Source organism: Serinus canaria, chromosome 28 (genome assembly GCF_022539315.1).
Source record: "Serinus canaria isolate serCan28SL12 chromosome 28, serCan2020, whole genome shotgun sequence".
NCBI lineage: Eukaryota > Metazoa > Chordata > Aves > Passeriformes > Fringillidae > Serinus > Serinus canaria.
The window spans coordinates 3141461-3147460 of NC_066341.1; the positions used below are offsets into that span (position 1 = coordinate 3141461).

General features: G+C 56.0%; 1 protein-coding gene across 8 annotated transcripts in view; it reads right to left on the reverse strand.

Annotated features, from left to right (window-relative positions):
• Positions 1–5033, reverse strand: part of RFX2 (regulatory factor X2) — a 77062-nt gene extending 72029 nt beyond the window's left edge. For 6 of the 8 annotated variants that reach the window (XM_050986211.1, XM_050986210.1, XM_050986208.1 and 3 more), the window contains exon 1: positions 4887–5033. The gene's annotated coding sequence lies outside the window, so the exon portion shown is untranslated. The remainder of the gene's footprint in view (positions 1–4886) is intronic. The other 2 variants (XM_050986209.1, XM_050986205.1) reach the window with 2 other exon arrangements.
• Positions 5034–6000: the final 967 nt, after the last annotated feature.

Below are 6000 nucleotides of genomic sequence, written 5' to 3' on the forward strand. Positions count from 1 at the left end.
GATTTTATGACAAGATCAAGGAACCAAAACAGTTTTTAAAGTTCTGTTTGGGAAACTTCTTGCTTCTGTTGCCATTTAAAATACACCTTTTAACCTTCTTGCTGGGCAGACACTGCCTAAGCCCTGCAGTGACATAAGTGAGCAGGAATACTGTGGGAAGAGTTTCACATGTCTAGACATAACCACCTATTGTTTTAACAACTCAGCTGAATTAACAACATTTAAACTTCTCTAGAAATCGACATCTTTCATAAAACATCCCCCAAAGCTGAAAGTAAGTTTTTTTCTCCTTCCGCCCCTACAAATAATTTATGTGTATTAATGTGTCCTGAAATAATTTCTGAAATACAAACATTGCCATCTCTTATAAAACATCACCAAGAGCTGAAAGTGGGTTTGTTTTTTCTGCTTTCCCTCCTGAATAAAAATAATTTGTGTATTAATATGACCCTGAAATAATTTCCTCTCTGTGCTTTGTGTGCTAAGAAAAGGGACTCTAGGAAGTGCCTTGCACAAATGGATTCCTCTTTGCTCAGGGAGTTAGGGTTTGTGAAGGAAGCTTTTGTCATCTAGTTATGAATTTATGGATAATTATTCCATAAGCTGCTTGGATTCCTCTGTTTAGGGGTCCATAGTTCGTACTGAAGGAAGGTTTTTTTATCTATTTATGAATTTATGGATAATTATTACATAAACTGCTTGGATTCCTCTTTGCCCAGTAGAGTAAGGGGTTCATAGTTTGTGCTGAAGGAAGGTTTTCTTATCTATTTACGAATTTATGGATAATTATTCCATAAGCTGCTTGGATTCCTCTGTTTAGGGGTCCATGGTTTGTACTGAAGGAAGATTTTATCACCTATTTACGAATTTATGGATAATTATTCCATAAGCTGCTCGGACAGAAGCCAGCATGTTCCCAGACAATAAGCTGGATTTGTGAGTGTTTGAACAAAGCAATAAAGACTTGCCAGTCCAAATAAGACAAAATGTGTCTGAAAGTGCAGATTACACAGAAACCTGCCCTTTCTGCATGTCCAATATCAGCACTGCAAGCCCGGGTCCCGGTGGATCCCAAACCAGATCCTGGTGGATCCCAACCCGGATCCTGGTGGATCTCAGCCTGGATCCCAATGGATCCCAACCCGGATTGTGGTGGATCCCAGCCCGGTCCTGGTGGATCCCAACCTAGTCCCGGTGGATCCCAACTCGGGTCCTGGTGGATCTCAGCCCGGATCCCAAGGGATCCCAGCCCGGGTCCCGGTGGATTCCAGCCCGGGTCCCGGTGGATCCCAGCCCGGGTCCCGATGGATTCCAGCCCGGGTCCCGGTGGATCCCAGCCGGATCCTGGTGGATCCCAGCCCGGGTCCCGGTGGATCCCAGCCCAGGTCCCGATGGATTCCAGCCCGGGTCCCGGTAGATCCCAGCCAGGGTCCCGGTAGATCCCAGCCCGGGTCCCGGTGGATCCCAGCCCGGTCCCGGTGGATCCCAGCCCGGGTCCCGGTGGATCCCAGCCCGGGTCCCAAGGGATCCCAGCCCGGTCCCGGTGGATCCCAGCCCGGGTCCCGGTGGATCCCAGCCCGGGTCCCGGTGGATCCCAGCCCGGGTCCCGGTAGATCCCAGCCCGGGTCCCGGTAGATCCCAATCCCCGGGGCCGGGCGGGCACGCCGGGCTCCCGCTGGCCGGCATCCAGCCCTGCACTGCCCTGGCATTCGTTCCGAGGGAGGCAGCCAGGGAGGGCGGTCTGGGGTTAAATATAACTCGGTGGCTTCCAGCAGAAACTCCCGAGCGGGCGGGACCCGCCTGTTGAATCAGCAGCACGCCCGGACTCCGCTTTTAGCTCGGCTAAAGCTGCGAGCGAGCGGGGGAAACGGGCTGGAATACTCCAAAGCTGCTCTGTTTACGGGCCTCCATGGGCAGGGAAAACATGTTGTGATTAAACGTGGCAGCTGTCGGTGCTCCGAGGTGTTACAAGCAAGGGGTTATTTAAAGACAATGAGCGGCGCCGTCTTTTCTGCAGCACCGAAGTTATTTCGCGGCGGAAAGTGGCTTTTAGTGGCAGGGAATACTCTCAGCTGGAGGATTTCCCCCAAAAGCCAGGAGAAATGATATCATCTGGCTGATTACAGAATTCTAGGATAAACTGGGATGGAAGAGAGCCTAAATCCCACCTTGGTCCACCCTGTCCCGTGGCAGGGACACCTTCCACTAGCCCAGGGTGCTCCAAACCCCGTCCAGCCTGGCCTTGGGCACTGCCAGGGATGGGTCTGATCGTGTTTACACAAACAAAACCACACAGAAAGTGTATTTCCGATGTACCTTCACACACCTAACACACGATTTAACAACAACTCTCTCTAGACCACACTCAGCTTAAATCTTGGGATGGGTGACCCCATCCCTCCCTCCCAGCTTGGCTGCAGGGGGCTCAGTGTGGTGGCAGGTCCCTTGATGAAGGAGATGCCTCCATTTATAGCCAAATCTACAAGTTTATATGGCAATCCTACAAATTTATAAGGCAGTCCTACAAATTTATAAAGCAATCCTACAAATTTATAAGGCAGTCCTATAAAGCACTCCTTGAGAGGGCAGATCTGATGCTAAAGGAAAAGACCCCAGTGTGCTGCCTGCAGTGTCAGCCCCTCCCCAGGTGCTGCAGGTCTCCCGGTGGCTCAGACCCCTCCCCAGGAGCAGAGCTGGCTCTCAGGGCCGCAGGACAGGGACACTGCTCCTGAGAGAGGAATTCATGAGATGCAAATGGCTCAGCAGGGAGATGCAAAGCAGGGGTGGCTGTGAGGGACCTGGCTCTGCCTTTTCTTCTGAGGCAGTGGATGCTCCTATCCCCGTCCCCAGGCACACTGGGATCATTCCTGTTCTGCAAGAAGCAAGCAGGGACAAAGGAATTCCAGCTGTCAACCCCTTCTGTCTGCACTTTCAGCCTTCAGGCCAAGATCCTGTTGTTACCTGAGAACCCAGATTCTGATTAAAAAGATGAGCAGTTCCAAACCTCGTGGTTATGGGAACAGCTCTGACAACACCAACTCCAAACAACAAAGCCCCGGAGCCTGCCCACAGCTGTGTAACCCCAAGGCAAGTGAAACACATCTCACAGAATTCCAATTCATCTCCCCTCCCTTAGGACAGCAACACTGAGAGGTAAAGACACAGCTGGATGTGTTGGGTTTTTTTTAAAACATGAGCTGAGATTTTCATGTATCCAACACCTCTGTATTCCTACAAAGTCCCACAAGGTCTTGCTTCGGGGGCTTTGCCTCAGCAGCCACCCAGAAATCAAACTGTTCATCCCAAACTCTCTCAGCAGACACACTCAGAGGTTGATTCAACTCGTCTTGAACGAGGTAACCACGACAGAGCCTCCCAAAATGCCTCCCCTGCTACTAAATGTGCCATTTTAAAATAAAAGCTGAGACTGAACTGATCCTGAACTGGCTGAAGCAAACTCAGACTGAAAAGTGAAACAGCAGAGGCAGAGAGGGAAGCTAGAGACTGATTTTTTTTCTCTTCTCTTCTCTAAGCCAGACGTTACTTTCTATTCTCAAAAGATTTGTAAGCAAGATAGAGTTGAAAAGTTTGGGCAGAAGCAGATGAAATAGCCTCGACTAAATGATTCCAAAGCTGAGCTCTCAGTTTAAGCTATCAGTTAAAGCCTCAGTTTAAGGACATTCCAAATGCAAAAAGGTAAAGTAGATTTAACAGTATTTAATAAAATTATTATTTCTTCTGCTCTTTAATTAGTAAGTCTCGCCTCTTTCAACAGCAAAGCCAAAATAAAGGCTTCGGAGCGCTATCTAAGTAAAACGAATGGAAACATTTAATCAGGCAGCGGGAACTCACGCTTGAAACAGGCACGTCCACAAAATCCCACTCTAACAGGAGATGAATCTTGTTTCACAACACACTTTATTCAAAACCAACAGCAGAAACCACATCAAGAACAGGCGGCAGATGCTTGCAAATAGGTCTCGCTGCGATTTCCCCTCGTTTCTAAGCCCGACTCGAGAAAGCGAGCGCCGGGATCTCCCAGCTCTGGCAAACTCCAGGGACGAGCTGGAGTTGAAACCACCTCCCTCCACCCCCAAAGAGGAGGAGGAGGAGGAGCGCAAGGGGGGACGGGGACAGCGCGGGGAGGGGGACGGCGGGAAGGGAGAGACGGGGACAGCAGGAAGAGAAGGACGAGGACAGCACGGGGAGGGACAGCAGGAAGAGAAGGACGGGGACAGCATGGAGAGAGAGGGACGGGGACAGCATGGGGGGGGGACAGCAGGAAGAGAAGGACGGGGACAGCAGGAAGAGAAGGACGGGGACACATGGAAAGAGGGGGACGGGAACAGAATGGAGAGAGGGAGAGCACGGGTACAGTGCTGAGCGGTGCCGACTCCGATCCCAGCGGAGCGCCTGCCCTGGGCCCCCTCCCGACCCTGAGCGGACACTCCGGGGCTCGCGGACCGAATGTGTCCCCGCCGCCCGCGGGGAGCGCGGAGTTCCGGGCAGCCCCGTGGGGCCGGGAGCGGCGGTGCGCGGGGCCGCGGCCCCCCCGCCGGCCGGGCGGTGTCGGTTCCCGTGCCCGGGCGGGGCCGCGCTGCGGGCGGTGCCCCGGGACAGCGGCACCGGCCCGGGGAGGGGGAGCCCGGGGCGGTTCGGCGGCGCCGCCTCCGCCTTTCCCCGCTCCCAACTTTCCGAGGGCGGCGCGACCGGCGCCCCCCGCCCCGGCGCGCAGCGGGACCGCGCATCCCGCGCCGGGACAAGCGGGGTCCGCGCCGCCGGCCCGCGCCGCGCCGGCCCCGCGGAGGACGCGAAGACCGCGCACATCCCTGCACCCCCCCGGCCGCGGTCCCACTTTCAACCCGTCACGGGGCGGCCCCGCTCACCTGCCGTCCCCGCCGGGTGCCGCGGGCTGCGCTGGGCTCCGGCCGCCGGGGCCGCGCGTTGCCGCCGTTGGCAAGTAACAGTCTCCAGGGCTACGGTCACTATGGCGCCGGGCGCCGGGTCTCGAGGCAACTGTTGCTACCCCGGCCCCGCGCGTCACCGCCCGGCCCCGCCCCAAGAAGGCGTGCCGAACGCTTCTCCGCTGCCCATTGGGGGAGCACCTGCCCGTCAACTGAGAGGGCGGGACACATAGCTGGTGGACCAATGGCGTGGCGGAGAGGGCGTGGCCGGCTGTTGGCGCGCGGTTTGGCGCCTCGGCGCGGGGCGGGGCCGGGCGGGTGACGCGCGCGCGCGCGGGCGCGGGGAAGCGGTGAGGAGGGGGGACGAGGGGGCGGGGCCTGCTCGATGATTACACCTCAATAAATCACCCAAAAGAAAAAAAGGAAATAAAAAAAGTTGCGTTTCCCGCTGTTAAACATTCCAAAAGGGCGGGCTGCCGCTGGGGTTGTTGTGGGTTTTTTTTTTAACCCGCTCCACGTGACATCAAGCCGTCGTCATGGCGACGGGGCGTGACGTCACCACAACAATGGGACGTGGGGGGGGGAACGGGGGACGACGGAGCGGGCGGGGCCAGAAGGGTTTGGGGCGAATTGGGGGAATTTCGGTGAAATGCTGCTCCCTCCCGAACTGGGGGAATGTCGGTGAAGTGCTGCTCCCCCCGAACTGGGGGAATGTCGGTGAAGTGCTGCTCCCTCCCGCCCTCCGGAGCTCGGGGGAAAAGCCCTGGAGAGAAACTCGTCCTGCACGGACAGACGGACAGAGCCCGGCGGCGGCACTGCGGCACAGGGACGTGGAACTGCCGGAGAACTCCAGAGAGAACCACGGGGGTGCTCCGGCCTGGGAGAGCTGGGGGAGCTCACCCGGAGAGGTGAAGGATCCAGGGACACCTCAGAGCCCCTGCAGGGCCTGAAGGGGCTTCAGGAGAGGGACTGGGGACAAGGCCTGAAGGGACAAGACACAGGGAATGGCTTCCTACTGGAAAAAGTGAAACTGAAATGGGAAAAAAAGTCCCATTTAGATGGGAAAAATCCCACTGAGCTGGGATGTTGGGCAGGA